Here is a 16,759-nt window from a genome sequence, read left to right as displayed (position 1 = left end):
GGGGCTGAAACAGAGGGGCTGAAACAGAGGGTGAGAAACAGAGGGTCTGAAAGAGAGGGGCTGAAACAGAGGGCGAGAAAAAGAGAGTCTGAAACAGAGGGCGAGAAACAGAAGTGCCGAAGCAGAGGGCGAGAAAAAGAGTGGCCGAAACAGAGGGCGAGAAACAGAGGGGCTGAAACAGAGGGGCTGAAAGAGAGGGTCTGAAACAGCGGGGCTGAAACAGAGGGCGAGAAACAGAGGGGCTGAAACAGAGGGGCTGAAACAGAGGGTCTGAAACAGAGGGGCTGAAACAGAGGGCGAGAAACAGAGGGCCTGAAACAGAAGGGCTGAAACAGAGGGGCTGAAACAGTGGGCGTGAAACAGAGGGTCTGAAACAGAGGGCGAGAAACAGAGGGTCTGAAACAGAGGGGCTGAAACAGAGGGTCTGAAACAGAGGGGCTGAAACAGAGGGCGAGAAACAGAGGGGTTGAAACAGAGGGCGAGAAACAGAGGGTCTGAAACAGAGGGTCGGAAACAGAGCGTCTGAAACAGAGGGCGAGAAACAGAGGGGCCGAAACAGAGGGCGAGAAACAGAGGGGCTGAAACAGAGGGCGAGAAACAGAGGGTCTGAAACCGAGGGTCTGAAACATTGGGTCTGAAACAGAGGGGCTGAAACAGAGGGCGCGAAACAGAGGGGGCGAAACAGAGGGCGAGAAACAGAGGGTCTGAAACAGAGGGGCTGAAACAGAGGGGCTGAAACATAGGGTCTGAAACAGAGGGGCTGAAACAGAGGGCGAGAAACAGAGGGGCTGAAACAGAGGGGCTGAAACAGAGGGTCTGAAACAGAGGGCGCGAAACAGAGGGCGAGAAACTGAGGACGAGAAACAGAGGGGCTGAAACAGAGTGCGCGAAACAGAGGGCGAGAAACAGAGGGTCTGAAACAGAGGGTCTGAAACAGAGAGGCTGAAACAGATGGTCTGAAACAGAGGGGCTGAAATAGAGGGCGAGAAACAGAGAGGCTGAAACAGAGGGCGAGAAACAGAGGGTCTGAAACAGAGGGTCTGAAACAGAGGGCACGAAACAGAGGGCGCGAAACAGAGGGTCTGAAACAGAGGGGCTGAAACAGAGGACGAGAAACAGAGGGTCTGAAACAGAGGGTCTGAAACAGAGGGCGAGAAACAGAGGGTCTGAAACAGAGGGTCTGAAACAGAGGGTCTGACACAGAGGGCGCGAAACTGAGGGGCCGAAACAGAGGGCGTGAAACAGAGGGTCTGAAACAGAGGTGCTGAAACAGAGGGTCTGAAAAAGAGGGCACGAAACAGAGGGCGCGAAACAGAGGGTCTGAAACAGAGGGGCTGAAACAGAGGACGAGAAACAGAGGGTCTGAAACAGAGGGTCTGAAACAGAGGGCGCGAAACAGAGGGCGCGAAACAGAGGTCGAGAAACAGAGAGTCTGAAACAGAGGGGCTGAAACAGAGGGTCTGAAACAGAGGGTCTTAAACAGAGGGGCTGAAACAGAGGGCGAGAAACAGAGGGGCTGAAACAGAGGGGCTGAAGCAGAGGGTCTGAAACAGAGGGTCTGAAAGAGAGGGGCTGAAACAGAGGGCGAGAAACAGAGGGTCTGAAACAGAGGGCGAGAAACAGAGGGGCCGAAACAGAGGGCGAGAAACAGAGGGGCCGACACAGAGGGCGAGAAACAGAGGGTCTGAAACAGAGGGGCTGAAACAGAGGGGCTGAAACAGAGAGTAGAAATAGAGTGTCTGAAACAGAGGGGCTGAAACAGAGGGGCTGAAACAGAGGGGGCGAAACAGAGGGCGCGAATCAGAGGGCGCGATAGAGAGGGCGAGAAACAGAGGGCGAGAAACAGAGGGGCTGAAACAGAGGGGCTGAAACAGTGGGGCTGAAACAGAGGGCGCGAAACAGAGGGTCTGAAACAGAGGGTGCGAAAAAGAGGGCGAGAAACAGAGGGTCTGAAACAGAGGGTCTGAAAGAGAGGGGCTGAAACAGAGGGCGAGAAAAAGAGAGTCTGAAACAGAGGGCGAGAAAAAGAGGTGCCGAAACAGAGGGCGAGAAACAGAGGGGCCGAAAAAGAGGGCGAGAAACAGAGGGGCTGAAACAGAGGGGCTGAAAGAGAGGGTCTGAAACAGAGGGGCTGAAACAGAGGGCGAGAAACAGAGGGGCTGAAACAGACGGGCTGAAACAGAGGGTCTGAAACAGAGGGGCTGAAAGAGAGGGCGAGAAACAGAGGGGCTGAAACAGAGGGGCTGAAACAGAGGTGCTGAAACAGAGGGCGCGAAACAGAGGGTCTGAAACAGAGGGCGAGAAACAGAGGGTCTGAAACAGAGGGGCTGAAACAGAGGGTCTGAAACAGAGGGGCTGAAACAGAGGGCGAGAAACAGAGGGGCTGAATCAGAGGGCGAGAAACAGAGGGTCTGAAACAGAGGGTCGGAAACAGAGGGTCTGAAACAGAGGGCGAGAAACAGAGGGGCCGAAACAGAGGGCGAGAAACAGAGGGGCTGAAACAGAGGGCGAGAAACAGAGGGTCTGAAACAGAGGGTCTGAAACAGAGGGTCTGAAACAGAGGGGCTGAAACAGAGGGGGCGAAACAGAGGGCGCGAAACAGAGGGCGAGAAACAGAGGGTCTGGAACAGAGGGGCTGAAACAGCGGGGCTGAAACAGAGGGTCTGAAACAGAGGGGCTGAAACAGAGGGTGAGAAACAGAGGGGCTGAAACAGAGGGGCTGAAACAGAGGGGCTGAAACAGAGGGTCTGAAACAGAGGGCGCGAAACAGAGGGCGAGAAACAGAGGACGAGAAACAGAGGGGCTGAAACAGAGGGCGCGAAACAGAGGGCGAGAAACAGAGGGTCTGAAACAGAGGGTCTGAAACAGAGAGGCTGAAACAGAGGGTCTGAAACAGAGGGGCTGAAACAGAGGGCGAGAAACAGAGGGGCTGAAACAGAGGGCGAGAAACAGAGGGTCTGAAACAGAGGGTCTGAAACAGAGGGCACGAAACAGAGGGTCTGAAACAGAGGGGCTGAAACAGAGGGGCTGAAACATAGGGTCTGAAACAGAGGGGCTGAAACAGAGGGCGAGAAACAGAGGGGCTGAAACAGAGGGGCTGAAACAGAGGGTCTGAAACAGAGGGCGCGAAACAGAGGGCGAGAAACTGAGGACGAGAAACAGAGGGGCTGAAACAGAGTGCGCGAAACAGAGGGCGAGAAACAGAGGGTCTGAAACAGAGGGTCTGAAACAGAGAGGCTGAAACAGATGGTCTGAAACAGAGGGGCTGAAATAGAGGGCGAGAAACAGAGAGGCTGAAACAGAGGGCGAGAAACAGAGGGTCTGAAACAGAGGGTCTGAAACAGAGGGCACGAAACAGAGGGCGCGAAACAGAGGGTCTGAAACAGAGGGGCTGAAACAGAGGACGAGAAACAGAGGGTCTGAAACAGAGGGTCTGAAACAGAGGGCGAGAAACAGAGGGTCTGAAACAGAGGGTCTGAAACAGAGGGTCTGACACAGAGGGCGCGAAACTGAGGGGCCGAAACAGAGGGCGTGAAACAGAGGGTCTGAAACAGAGGTGCTGAAACAGAGGGTCTGAAAAAGAGGGCACGAAACAGAGGGCGCGAAACAGAGGGTCTGAAACAGAGGGGCTGAAACAGAGGACGAGAAACAGAGGGTCTGAAACAGAGGGTCTGAAACAGAGGGCGCGAAACAGAGGGCGCGAAACAGAGGTCGAGAAACAGAGAGTCTGAAACAGAGGGGCTGAAACAGAGGGTCTGAAACAGAGGGTCTTAAACAGAGGGGCTGAAACAGAGGGCGAGAAACAGAGGGGCTGAAACAGAGGGGCTGAAGCAGAGGGTCTGAAACAGAGGGTCTGAAAGAGAGGGGCTGAAACAGAGGGCGAGAAACAGAGGGTCTGAAACAGAGGGCGAGAAACAGAGGGGCCGAAACAGAGGGCGAGAAACAGAGGGGCCGACACAGAGGGCGAGAAACAGAGGGTCTGAAACAGAGGGGCTGAAACAGAGGGGCTGAAACAGAGAGTAGAAATAGAGTGTCTGAAACAGAGGGGCTGAAACAGAGGGGCTGAAACAGAGGGGGCGAAACAGAGGGCGCGAATCAGAGGGCGCGATAGAGAGGGCGAGAAACAGAGGGCGAGAAACAGAGGGGCTGAAACAGAGGGGCTGAAACAGTGGGGCTGAAACAGAGGGCGCGAAACAGAGGGTCTGAAACAGAGGGTGCGAAAAAGAGGGCGAGAAACAGAGGGTCTGAAACAGAGGGTCTGAAAGAGAGGGGCTGAAACAGAGGGCGAGAAAAAGAGAGTCTGAAACAGAGGGCGAGAAAAAGAGGTGCCGAAACAGAGGGCGAGAAACAGAGGGGCCGAAAAAGAGGGCGAGAAACAGAGGGGCTGAAACAGAGGGGCTGAAAGAGAGGGTCTGAAACAGAGGGGCTGAAACAGAGGGCGAGAAACAGAGGGGCTGAAACAGACGGGCTGAAACAGAGGGTCTGAAACAGAGGGGCTGAAAGAGAGGGCGAGAAACAGAGGGGCTGAAACAGAGGGGCTGAAACAGAGGTGCTGAAACAGAGGGCGCGAAACAGAGGGTCTGAAACAGAGGGCGAGAAACAGAGGGTCTGAAACAGAGGGGCTGAAACAGAGGGTCTGAAACAGAGGGGCTGAAACAGAGGGCGAGAAACAGAGGGGCTGAATCAGAGGGCGAGAAACAGAGGGTCTGAAACAGAGGGTCGGAAACAGAGGGTCTGAAACAGAGGGCGAGAAACAGAGGGGCCGAAACAGAGGGCGAGAAACAGAGGGGCTGAAACAGAGGGCGAGAAACAGAGGGTCTGAAACAGAGGGTCTGAAACAGAGGGTCTGAAACAGAGGGGCTGAAACAGAGGGGGCGAAACAGAGGGCGCGAAACAGAGGGCGAGAAACAGAGGGTCTGGAACAGAGGGGCTGAAACAGCGGGGCTGAAACAGAGGGTCTGAAACAGAGGGGCTGAAACAGAGGGTGAGAAACAGAGGGGCTGAAACAGAGGGGCTGAAACAGAGGGGCTGAAACAGAGGGTCTGAAACAGAGGGCGCGAAACAGAGGGCGAGAAACAGAGGACGAGAAACAGAGGGGCTGAAACAGAGGGCGCGAAACAGAGGGCGAGAAACAGAGGGTCTGAAACAGAGGGTCTGAAACAGAGAGGCTGAAACAGAGGGTCTGAAACAGAGGGGCTGAAACAGAGGGCGAGAAACAGAGGGGCTGAAACAGAGGGCGAGAAACAGAGGGTCTGAAACAGAGGGTCTGAAACAGAGGGCACGAAACAGAGGGCGCGAAACAGAGGGTCTGAAATAGAGGGGCTGAAACAGAGGACGAGAAACAGAGGATCTGAAACAGAGGGTCTGAAAAAGAGGGCGAGAAACAGAGGGTCTGAAACAGAGGGTCTGAAACAGAGGGTCTGAAACAGAGGGCGCGAAACTGAGGGGCCGAAACAGAGGGCGAGAAACTGAGGGTCTGAAACAGAGGGTCTGAAACAGAGGGGCTGAAACAGAGGGGCTGAAACAGAGGGTCTGAAACAGAGGGGCTGAAACAGAGGGCGAGAAACAGAGGGGCTGAAACAGAGAGCGAGAAACAGAGGGTCTGATTCAGAGGGGCTGAAACAGAGGGGGCGAAACAGAGCGCGCGAAACAGAGGGTCTGAAACAGAGGGGCCGAAACAGAGAGCGAGAAACAGAGGGTCTGAAACAGAGGGTCTGAAACAGAGGGTCTGAAACAGAGGGCGCGAAACAGAGGGCGAGAAACAGAGGGTCTGAAACAGAGGGTCTGAAACAGAGGGGCTGAAACAGAGGGTCTGAAACAGAGGGGCTGAAACAGAGGGCGAGAAAAAGAGGGGCTGAAACAGTGGGCTAGAAACAGAGGGTCTGAAACAGAGGGTCTGAAAAAGAGGGCACGAAACAGAGGGCGCGAAACAGAGGGTCTGAAACAGAGGGGCTGAAACAGAGGACGAGAAACAGAGGGTCTGAAACAAAGGGTCTGAAACAGAGGGCGTGAAACAGAGGGGGCGAAACAGAGGTCGAGAAACAGAGGGTCTGAAACAGAGGGGCTGAAACAGAGGGCGAGAAACAGAGGGGCTGAAACAGAGGGGCTGAAACAGAGGGCGAGAAACAGAGGGGCTGAAACGGAGGGGCTGAAGCAGAGGGTCTGAAACAGAGGGTCTGAAAGAGAGGGGCTGAAACAGAGGGCGAGAAACAGAGGGTCTGAAACAGAGGGCAAGAAACAGAGGGGCCGAAACAGAGGGCGAGAAACAGAGGGGCCGACACAGAGGGCGAGAAACAGAGGGTCTGAAACAGAGGGGCTGAAACAGAGGGGCTGAAACAGAGAGTAGAAATAGAGGGTCTGAAACAGAGGGGCTGAAACAGAGTGCGAGAAACAGAGGGTCTGAAACAGAGGGCGAGAAACAGAGGGGCCGAAACAGAGGGCGAGAAACAGAGGGGCCGAAACAGAGGGCGAGAAACAGAGGGTCTGAAACAGAGGGTCTGAAACAGAGGGGCTGAAACAGAGGGGGCGAAACAGAGGGCGCGAATCAGAGGGCGCGATAGAGAGGGCGAGAAACAGAGGGCGAGAAACAGAGGGGCTGAAACAGAGGGGCTGAAACAGAGGGGCTGAAACAGAGGGCGCGAAACAGAGGGTCTGAAACAGAGGGTGCGAAAAAGAGGGCGAGAAACAGAGGGTCTGAAACAGAGGGTCTGAAACAGAGGGGTTGAAACAGAGGGTCTGAAACAGAGGGGCTGAAACAGAGGGCGAGAAACAGAGGGAGCGAAACAGAGTGTCTGAAACAGAGGGGCTGAAACAGAAGGCGTGAAACAGAGGGTCTGAAACAGAGGGTCTGAAACAGAGGGGTTGAAACAGAGGGTCTGAAACAGAGGGTCTGAAAAAGAGGGCACGAAACAGAGGGCGCGAAACAGAGGGTCTGAAACAGAGGGGCTGAAACAGAGGGCGTGAAACAGAGGGTCTGAAACTGAGGGTCTGAAACGGAGGGCGCGAAACAGAGGGCGCGAAACCGAGGGTGAGAAACAGAGGGTCTGAAACAGAGGGGCTGAAACAGAGGGTCTGAAACAGAGGGTCTGAAACAGAGGGGCTGAAACAGAGGGCGAGAAACAGAGGGGCTGAAACAGAGGGGCTGAAGCAGAGGGTCTGAAACAGAGGGTCTGAAAGAGAGGGGCTGAAACAGAGGGCGAGAAACAGAGGGTCTGAAACAGAGGGCAAGAAACAGAGGGGCCGAAACAGAGGGCGAGAAACAGAGGGGCCGACACAGAGGGCGAGAAACAGAGGGTCTGAAACAGAGGGGCTGAAACAGAGGGGCTGAAACAGAGAGTAGAAATAGAGGGTCTGAAACAGAGGGGCTGAAACAGAGTGCGAGAAACAGAGGGTCTGAAACAGAGGGCGAGAAACAGAGGGGCCGAAACAGAGGGCGAGAAACAGAGGGGCCGAAACAGAGGGCGAGAAACAGAGGGTCTGAAACAGAGGGTCTGAAACAGAGGGGCTGAAACAGAGGGGGCGAAACAGAGGGCGCGAATCAGAGGGCGCGATACAGAGGGCGAGAAACAGAGGGCGAGAAACAGAGGGGCTGAAACAGAGGGGCTGAAACAGAGGGCGCGAAACAGAGGGTCTGAAACAGAGGGCGCGAAAAAGAGGGCGAGAAACAGAGGGTCTGAAACAGAGGGTCTGAAACAGAGGGGTTGAAACAGAGGGTCTGAAACAGAAGGGCTGGAACAGAGGGCGAGAAACAGTCGGGCTGAAACAGAGGGCGAGAAACAGAGGGTCTGAAACAGAGCGGCTGAAACAGAGGGTCTGAAACAGAGGGTCTGAAACAGAGGGGCTGAAACATTGGGCGAGAAACAGAGGGTCTGAAACAGAGGGGCTGAAACAGAGGGCGAGAAACAGAGGGGCTGAAACAGAGGGCGAGAAACAGAGGGGCTGAAACAGAGGGGCTGTAACAGAGGGGCTGAAACAGAGGGTCTGAAAAAGAGGGCGAGAAACAGAGGGCGAGAAACAGAGGGGCTGAAACACAGGGGCTGAAACAGAGGGGCTGAAACAGAGGGCGCGAAACAGAAGGTCTGAAACAGAGTGCGCGAAAAAGAGGGCGAGAAACAGAGGGTCTGAAACAGAGGGTCTGAAACAAAAGGGGCTGAAACAGAGGGTCTGAAACAGAGGGGCTGAAACAGAGGGCGAGAAACAGAGGGGCTGAAACAGAGGGCGAGAAACAGAGGGCGAGAAACAGAGGGGCTGAAACCGAGGTCTGAAACAGAGGGCGAGAAACAGAGGGGCCGAAACAGAGGGCGAGAAACAGAGGGTCTGAAACAGAGGGTCTGAAACAGAGTGGCTGAAACAGAGGGCGCGAAACAGAGTGCGCGAAACAGAGGGTCTGAAATAGAGGGTCTGAAACAGAGGGGCACAAACAGAGGGGCTGAAACAGAGGGTCTGAAACAGAGGGGCTGAAACAGAGGGAGAGAAACAGAGGGGCTGAAACAGAGGGGCTGAAACAGAGGGTCTGAAACAGAGGGTCTGAAACAGAGTGGCTGAAACAGAGGGCGAGAAACAGAGGGGCCGACACAGATGGCGAGAAACAGAGGGTCTGAAACAGAGGGGCTAAAACAGAGGGGCTGAAACAGAGGGTGAGAAACAGAGGGTCTGAAAGAGAGGGGCTGAAACAGAGGGCGCGAAACAGAGGGCGAGAAACAGAGGGTCTGAAACAGAGGGGATGAAACAGAGGGCGCGAAACAGAGGGTCTGAAACAGAGGGCGAGAAACAGAGGGGCCGAAACAGAGGGCGAGAAACAGAGGGGCCGACACAGAGGGCGAGAAACAGAGGGTCTGAAACAGAGGGGCTGAAACAGAGGGGCTGAAACAGAGAGTAGAAATAGAGGGTCTGAAACAGAGGGGCTGAAACAGAGTGCGAGAAACAGAGGGTCTGAAACAGAGGGCGAGAAACAGAGGGGCCGAAACAGAGGGCGAGAAACAGAGGGGCCGAAACAGAGGGCGAGAAACAGAGGGTCTGAAACAGAGGGTCTGAAACAGAGGGGCTGAAACAGAGGGTGCGAAACAGAGGGCGCGAATCAGAGGGCGCGATACAGAGGGCGAGAAACAGAGGGCGAGAAACAGAGGGGCTGAAACAGAGGGGCTGAAACAGAGGGCGCGAAACAGAGGGTCTGAAACAGAGGGCGCGAAAAAGAGGGCGAGAAACAGAGGGTCTGAAACAGAGGGTCTGAAACAGAGGGGTTGAAACAGAGGGTCTGAAACAGAGGGGCTGGAACAGAGGGCGAGAAACAGTCGGGCTGAAACAGAGGGCGAGAAACAGAAGGTCTGAAACAGAGCGGCTGAAACAGAGGGTCTGAAACAGAGGGTCTGAAACAGAGGGGCTGAAACATTGGGCGAGAAACAGAGGGTCTGAAACAGAGGGGCTGAAACAGAGGGCGAGAAACAGAGGGGCTGAAACAGAGGGCGAGAAACAGAGGGGCTGAAACAGAGGGGCTGTAACAGAGGGGCTGAAACAGAGGGTCTGAAAAAGAGGGCGAGAAACAGAGGGCGAGAAACAGAGGGGCTGAAACACAGGGGCTGAAACAGAGGGGCTGAAACAGAGGGCGCGAAACAGAAGGTCTGAAACAGAGGGCGCGAAAAAGAGGGCGAGAAACAGAGGGTCTGAAACAGAGGGTCTGAAACAAAAGGGGCTGAAACAGAGGGTCTGAAACAGAGGGGCTGAAACAGAGGGCGAGAAACAGAGGGGCTGAAACAGAGGGCGAGAAACAGAGGGCGAGAAACAGAGGGGCTGAAACCGAGGGTCTGAAACAGAGGGCGAGAAACAGAGGGGCCGAAACAGAGGGCGAGAAACAGAGGGTCTGAAACAGAGGGTCTGAAACAGAGTGGCTGAAACAGAGGGCGCGAAACAGAGGGCGCGAAACAGAGGGTCTGAAATAGAGGGTCTGAAACAGAGGGGCACAAACAGAGGGGCTGAAACAGAGTGTCTGAAACAGAGGGGCTGAAACAGAGGGAGAGAAACAGAGGGGCTGAAACAGAGGGGCTGAAACAGAGGGTCTGAAACAGAGGGTCTGAAACAGAGTGGCTGAAACAGAGGGCGAGAAACAGAGGGGCCGACACAGATGGCGAGAAACAGAGGGTCTGAAACAGAGGGGCTAAAACAGAGGGGCTGAAACAGAGGGTGAGAAACAGAGGGTCTGAAAGAGAGGGGCTGAAACAGAGGGCGCGAAACAGAGGGCGAGAAACAGAGGGTCTGAAACAGAGGGGATGAAACAGAGGGCGCGAAACAGAGGGTCTGAAACAGAGGGCGAGAAACAGAGGGGCCGAAACAGAGGGCGAGAAACAGAGGGGCCGACACAGAGGGCGAGAAACAGAGGGTCTGAAACAGAGGGGCTGAAACAGAGGGGCTGAAACAGAGAGTAGAAATAGAGGGTCTGAAACAGAGGGGCTGAAACAGAGTGCGAGAAACAGAGGGTCTGAAACAGAGGGCGAGAAACAGAGGGGCCGAAACAGAGGGCGAGAAACAGAGGGGCCGAAACAGAGGGCGAGAAACAGAGGGTCTGAAACAGAGGGTCTGAAACAGAGGGGCTGAAACAGAGGGGGCGAAACAGAGGGCGCGAATCAGAGGGCGCGATACAGAGGGCGAGAAACAGAGGGCGAGAAACAGAGGGGCTGAAACAGAGGGGCTGAAACAGAGGGCGCGAAACAGAGGGTCTGAAACAGAGGGCGCGAAAAAGAGGGCGAGAAACAGAGGGTCTGAAACAGAGGGTCTGAAACAGAGGGGTTGAAACAGAGGGTCTGAAACAGAGGGGCTGGAACAGAGGGCGAGAAACAGTCGGGCTGAAACAGAGGGCGAGAAACAGAGGGTCTGAAACAGAGCGGCTGAAACAGAGGGTCTGAAACAGAGGGTCTGAAACAGAGGGGCTGAAACATTGGGCGAGAAACAGAGGGTCTGAAACAGAGGGGCTGAAACAGAGGGCGAGAAACAGAGGGGCTGGAACAGAGGGCGAGAAACAGAGGGGCTGAAACAGAGGGGCTGTAACAGAGGGGCTGAAACAGAGGGTCTGAAAAAGAGGGCGAGAAACAGAGGGCGAGAAACAGAGGGGCTGAAACACAGGGGCTGAAACAGAGGGGCTGAAACAGAGGGCGCGAAACAGAAGGTCTGAAACAGAGGGCGCGAAAAAGAGGGCGAGAAACAGAGGGTCTGAAACAGAGGGTCTGAAACAAAAGGGGCTGAAACAGAGGGTCTGAAACAGAGGGGCTGAAACAGAGGGCGAGAAACAGAGGGGCTGAAACAGAGGGCGAGAAACAGAGGGCGAGAAACAGAGGGGCTGAAACCGACGGTCTGAAACAGAGGGCGAGAAACAGAGGGGCCGAAACAGAGGGCGAGAAACAGAGGGTCTGAAACAGAGGGTCTGAAACAGAGTGGCTGAAACAGAGGGCGCGAAACAGAGGGCGCGAAACAGAGGGTCTGAAATAGAGGGTCTGAAACAGAGGGGCACAAACAGAGGGGCTGAAACAGAGGGTCTGAAACAGAGGGGCTGAAACAGAGGGAGAGAAACAGAGGGGCTGAAACAGAGGGGCTGAAACAGAGGGTCTGAAACAGAGGGTCTGAAACAGAGTGGCTGAAACAGAGGGCGAGAAACAGAGGGGCCGACACAGATGGCGAGAAACAGAGGGTCTGAAACAGAGGGGCTAAAACAGAGGGGCTGAAACAGAGGGTGAGAAACAGAGGGTCTGAAAGAGAGGGGCTGAAACAGAGGGCGAGAAAAAGAGAGTCTGAAACAGAGGGCGAGAAACAGAAGTGCCGAAGCAGAGGGCGAGAAACAGAGTGGCCGAAACAGAGGGCGAGAAACAGAGGGGCTGAAACAGAGGGGCTGAAAGAGAGGGTCTGAAACAGCGGGGCTGAAACAGAGGGCGAGAAACAGAGGGGCTGAAACAGAGGGGCTGAAACAGAGGGTCTGAAACAGAGGGGATGAAACAGAGGGCGAGAAACAGAGGGCCTGAAACAGAAGGGCTGAAACAGAGGGGCTGAAACAGTGGGCGTGAAACAGAGGGTCTGAAACAGAGGGCGAGAAACAGAGGGTCTGAAACAGAGGGGCTGAAACAGAGGGTCTGAAACAGAGGGGCTGAAACAGAGGGCGAGAAACAGACGGGTTGAAACAGAGGGCGAGAAACAGAGGGTCTGAAACAGAGGGTCGGAAACAGAGCGTCTGAAACAGAGGGCGAGAAACAGAGGGGCCGAAACAGAGGGCGAGAAACAGAGGGGCTGAAACAGAGGGCGAGAAACAGAGGGTCTGAAACCGAGGGTCTGAAACAATGGGTCTGAAACAGAGGGGCTGAAACAGAGGGCGCGAAACAGAGGGCGCTAAACAGAGGGCGAGAAACAGAGGGTCTGAAACAGAGGGGCTGAAACAGAGGGGCTGAAACATAGGGTCTGAAACAGAGGGGCTGAAACAGAGGGCGAGAAACAGAGGGGCTGAAACAGAGGGGCTGAAACAGAGGGTCTGAAACAGAGGGCGCGAAACAGAGGGCGAGAAACAGAGGACGAGAAACAGAGGGGCTGAAACAGAGTGCGCGAAACAGAGGGCGAGAAACAGAGGGTCTGAAACAGAGGGTCTGAAACAGAGAGGCTGAAACAGAGGGTCTGAAACAGAGGGGCTGAAACAGAGGGCGAGAAACAGAGAGGCTGAAACAGAGGGCGAGAAACAGAGGGTCTGAAACAGAGGGTCTGAAACAGAGGGCACGAAACAGAGGGCGCGAAACAGAGGGTCTGAAACAGAGGGGCTGAAACAGAGGACGAGAAACAGAGGGTCTGAAACAGAGGGTCTGAAACAGAGGGCGAGAAACAGAGGGTCTGAAACAGAGGGTTTGAAACAGAGGGGCTGAAACAGAGGGTCTGAAACAGAGGGGCCGAAACAGAGGGCGAGAAACAGAGGGTCTGAAACAGAGGGGCTGAAACAGAGGGTCTGAAACAGAGGGTCTGAAACAGAGGGGCTGAAACAGAGGGCGAGAAACAGAGGGTCTGAAACAGAGGGGCTGAAACAGAGGGTCAGAAACAGAGGGGCTGAAACAGAGGGCGAGAAACAGAGGGGCTGAAACAGAGGGGCTGTAACACAGGGGCTGAAACAGAGGGTCTGAAACAGAGGGCGAGAAACAGAGGGCGAGAAACAGAGGGGCTGAAACAGAGGGGCTGAAACAGAGGGGCTGAAACAGAGGGCGCGAAACAGAGGGTCTGAAACAGAGGGCGCGAAAAAGAGGGCGAGAAACAGAGGGTCTGAAACAGAGGGTCTGAAACAGAGGGGTTGAAACAGAGGGTCTGAAACAGAGGGGCTGAAACAGAGGGCGAGAAACAGAGGGAGCGAAACAGAGGGTCTGAAACAGAGGGGCTGAAACAGAAGGCGTGAAACAGAGGGTCTGAAACAGAGGGTCTGAAACAGAGGGGTTGAAACAGAGGGTCTGAAACAGAGGGTCTGAAAAAGAGGGCACGAAACAGAGGGCGCGAAACAGAGGGTCTGAAACAGAGGGGCTGAAACAGAGGGCGTGAAACAGAGGGTCTGAAACTGAGGGTCTGAAACAGAGGGCGCGAAACAGAGGGCGCGAAACCGAGGTCGAGAAACAGAGGGTCTGAAACAGAGGGGCTGAAACAGAGGGTCTGAAACAGAGGGTCTGAAACAGAGGGGCTGAAACAGAGGGCGAGAAACAGAGGGGCTGAAACAGAGGGGCTGAAGCAGAGGGTCTGAAACAGAGGGTCTGAAAGAGAGGGGCTGAAACAGAGGGCGAGAAACAGAGGGTCTGAAACAGAGGGCGAGAAACAGAGGGGCCGAAACAGAGGGCGAGAAACAGAGGGGCCGACACAGAGGGCGAGAAACAGAGGGTCTGAAACAGAGGGGCTGAAACAGAGGGGCTGAAACAGAGAGTAGAAATAGAGGGTCTGAAACAGAGGGGCTGAAACAGAGTGCGAGAAACAGAGGGTCTGAAACAGAGGGCGAGAAACAGAGGGGCCGAAACAGAGGGCGAGAAACAGAGGGGCCGAAACAGAGGGCGAGAAACAGAGGGTCTGAAACAGAGGGTCTGAAACAGAGGGGCTGAAACAGAGGGGGCGAAACAGAGGTCGCGAATCAGAGGGCGCGATACAGAGGGCGAGAAACAGAGGGCGAGAAACAGAGGGGCTGAAACAGAGGGGCTGAAACAGAGGGCGCGAAACAGAGGGTCTGAAACAGAGGGCGCGAAAAAGAGGGCGAGAAACAGAGGGTCTGAAACAGAGGGTCTGAAACAGAGGGGTTGAAACAGAGGGTCTGAAACAGAGGGGCTGGAACAGAAGGCGAGAAACAGTCGGGCTGAAACAGAGGGCGAGAAACAGAGGGTCTGAAACAGAGCGGCTGAAACAGAGGGTCTGAAACAGAGGGGCTGAAACAGAGGGGCTGAAACATTGGGCGAGAAACAGAGGGTCTGAAACAGAGGGGCTGAAACAGAGGGCGAGAAACAGAGGGGCTGAAACAGAGGGCGAGAAACAGAGGGGCTGAAACAGAGGGGCTGTAACAGAGGGGCTGAAACAGAGGGTCTGAAAAAGAGGGCGAGAAACAGAGGGCGAGAAACAGAGGGGCTGAAACACAGGGGCTGAAACAGAGGGGCTGAAACAGAGGGCGCGAAACAGAAGGTCTGAAACAGAGGGCGCGAAAAAGAGGGCGAGAAACAGAGGGTCTGAAACAGAGGGTCTGAAACAAAAGGGGCTGAAACAGAGGGTCTGAAACAGAGGGGCTGAAACAGAGGGCGAGAAACAGAGGGGCTGAAACAGAGGGCGAGAAACAGAGGGCGAGAAACAGAGGGGCTGAAACCGAGGGTCTGAAACAGAGGGCGAGAAACAGAGGGGCCGAAACAGAGGGCGAGAAACAGAGGGTCTGAAACAGAGGGTCTGATACAGAGTGGCTGAAACAGAGGGCGGTAAACAGAGGGCGCGAAACAGAGGGTCTGAAATAGAGGGTCTGAAACAGAGGGGCACAAACAGAGGGGCTGAAACAGAGGGTCTGAAACAGAGGGGCTGAAACAGAGGGAGAGAAACAGAGGGGCTGAAACAGAGGGGCTGAAACAGAGGGTCTGAAACAGAGGGTCTGAAACAGAGTGGCTGAAACAGAGGGCGAGAAACAGAGGGGCCGACACAGATGGCGAGAAACAGAGGGTCTGAAACAGAGGGGCTAAAACAGAGGGGCTGAAACAGAGGGTGAGAAACAGAGGGTCTGAAAGAGAGGGGCTGAAACAGAGGGCGAGAAAAAGAGAGTCTGAAACAGAGGGCGAGAAACAGAAGTGCCGAAGCAGAGGGCGAGAAACAGAGTGGCCGAAACAGAGGGCGAGAAACAGAGGGGCTGAAACAGAGGGGCTGAAAGAGAGGGTCTGAAACAGCGGGGCTGAAACAGAGGGCGAGAAACAGAGGGGCTGAAACAGAGGGGCTGAAACAGAGGGTCTGAAACAGAGGGGATGAAACAGAGGGCGAGAAACAGAGGGCCTGAAACAGAAGGGCTGAAACAGAGGGGCTGAAACAGTGGGCGTGAAACAGAGGGTCTGAAACAGAGGGCGAGAAACAGAGGGTCTGAAACAGAGGGGCTGAAACAGAGGGTCTGAAACAGAGGGGCTGAAACAGAGGGCGAGAAACAGACGGGTTGAAACAGAGGGCGAGAAACAGAGGGTCTGAAACAGAGGGTCGGAAACAGAGCGTCTGAAACAGAGGGCGAGAAACAGAGGGGCCGAAACAGAGGGCGAGAAACAGAGGGGCTGAAACAGAGGGCGAGAAACAGAGGGTCTGAAACCGAGGGTCTGAAACAATGGGTCTGAAACAGAGGGGCTGAAACAGAGGGCGCGAAACAGAGGGCGCTAAACAGAGGGCGAGAAACAGAGGGTCTGAAACAGAGAGGCTGAAACAGAGGGTCTGAAACAGAGGGGCTGAAACAGAGGGCGAGAAACAGAGAGGCTGAAACAGAGGGCGAGAAACAGAGGGTCTGAAACAGAGGGTCTGAAACAGAGGGCACGAAACAGACGGCGCGAAACAGAGGGTCTGAAACAGAGGGGCTGAAACAGAGGACGAGAAACAGAGGGTCTGAAACAGAGGGTCTGAAACAGAGGGCGAGAAACAGAGGGTCTGAAACAGAGGGTTTGAAACAGAGGGGCTGAAACAGAGGGTCTGAAACAGAGGGGCCGAAACAGAGGGCGAGAAACAGAGGGTCTGAAACAGAGGGGCTGAAACAGAGGGTCTGAAACAGAGGGTCTGAAACAGAGGGGCTGAAACAGAGGGCGAGAAACAGAGGGTCTGAAACAGAGGGGCTGAAACAGAGGGTCAGAAACAGAGGGGCTGAAACAGAGGGCGAGAAACAGAGGGGCTGAAACAGAGGGGCTGTAACACAGGGGCTGAAACAGAGGGTCTGAAACAGAGGGCGAGAAACAGAGGGCGAGAAACAGAGGGGCTGAAACAGAGGGGCTGAAACAGAGGGGCTGAAACAGAGGGCGCGAAACAGAGGGTCTGAAACAGAGGGCGCGAAAAAGAGGGCGAGAAACAGAGGGTCTGAAACAGAGGGTCTGAAACAGAGGGGCTGAAACAGAGGGTCTGAAACAGAGGGGCTTAAACAGAGGGCGAGAAACAGAGGGGCTGAAACAGAGGGCGAGAAACAGAGGGCGAGAAACAGAGGGGCTGAAACCGAGGGTCTGAAACAGAGGGCGAGAAACAGAGGGGCCGAAACAGAGGGCGAGAAACAGAGGGTCTGAAACAGAGGGTC

Source organism: Chiloscyllium punctatum, chromosome 48, assembly GCF_047496795.1.
Source record: "Chiloscyllium punctatum isolate Juve2018m chromosome 48, sChiPun1.3, whole genome shotgun sequence".
In the NCBI taxonomy this organism is placed as follows: domain Eukaryota; kingdom Metazoa; phylum Chordata; class Chondrichthyes; order Orectolobiformes; family Hemiscylliidae; genus Chiloscyllium; species Chiloscyllium punctatum.
This window is presented reverse-complemented; position numbering follows the sequence as displayed.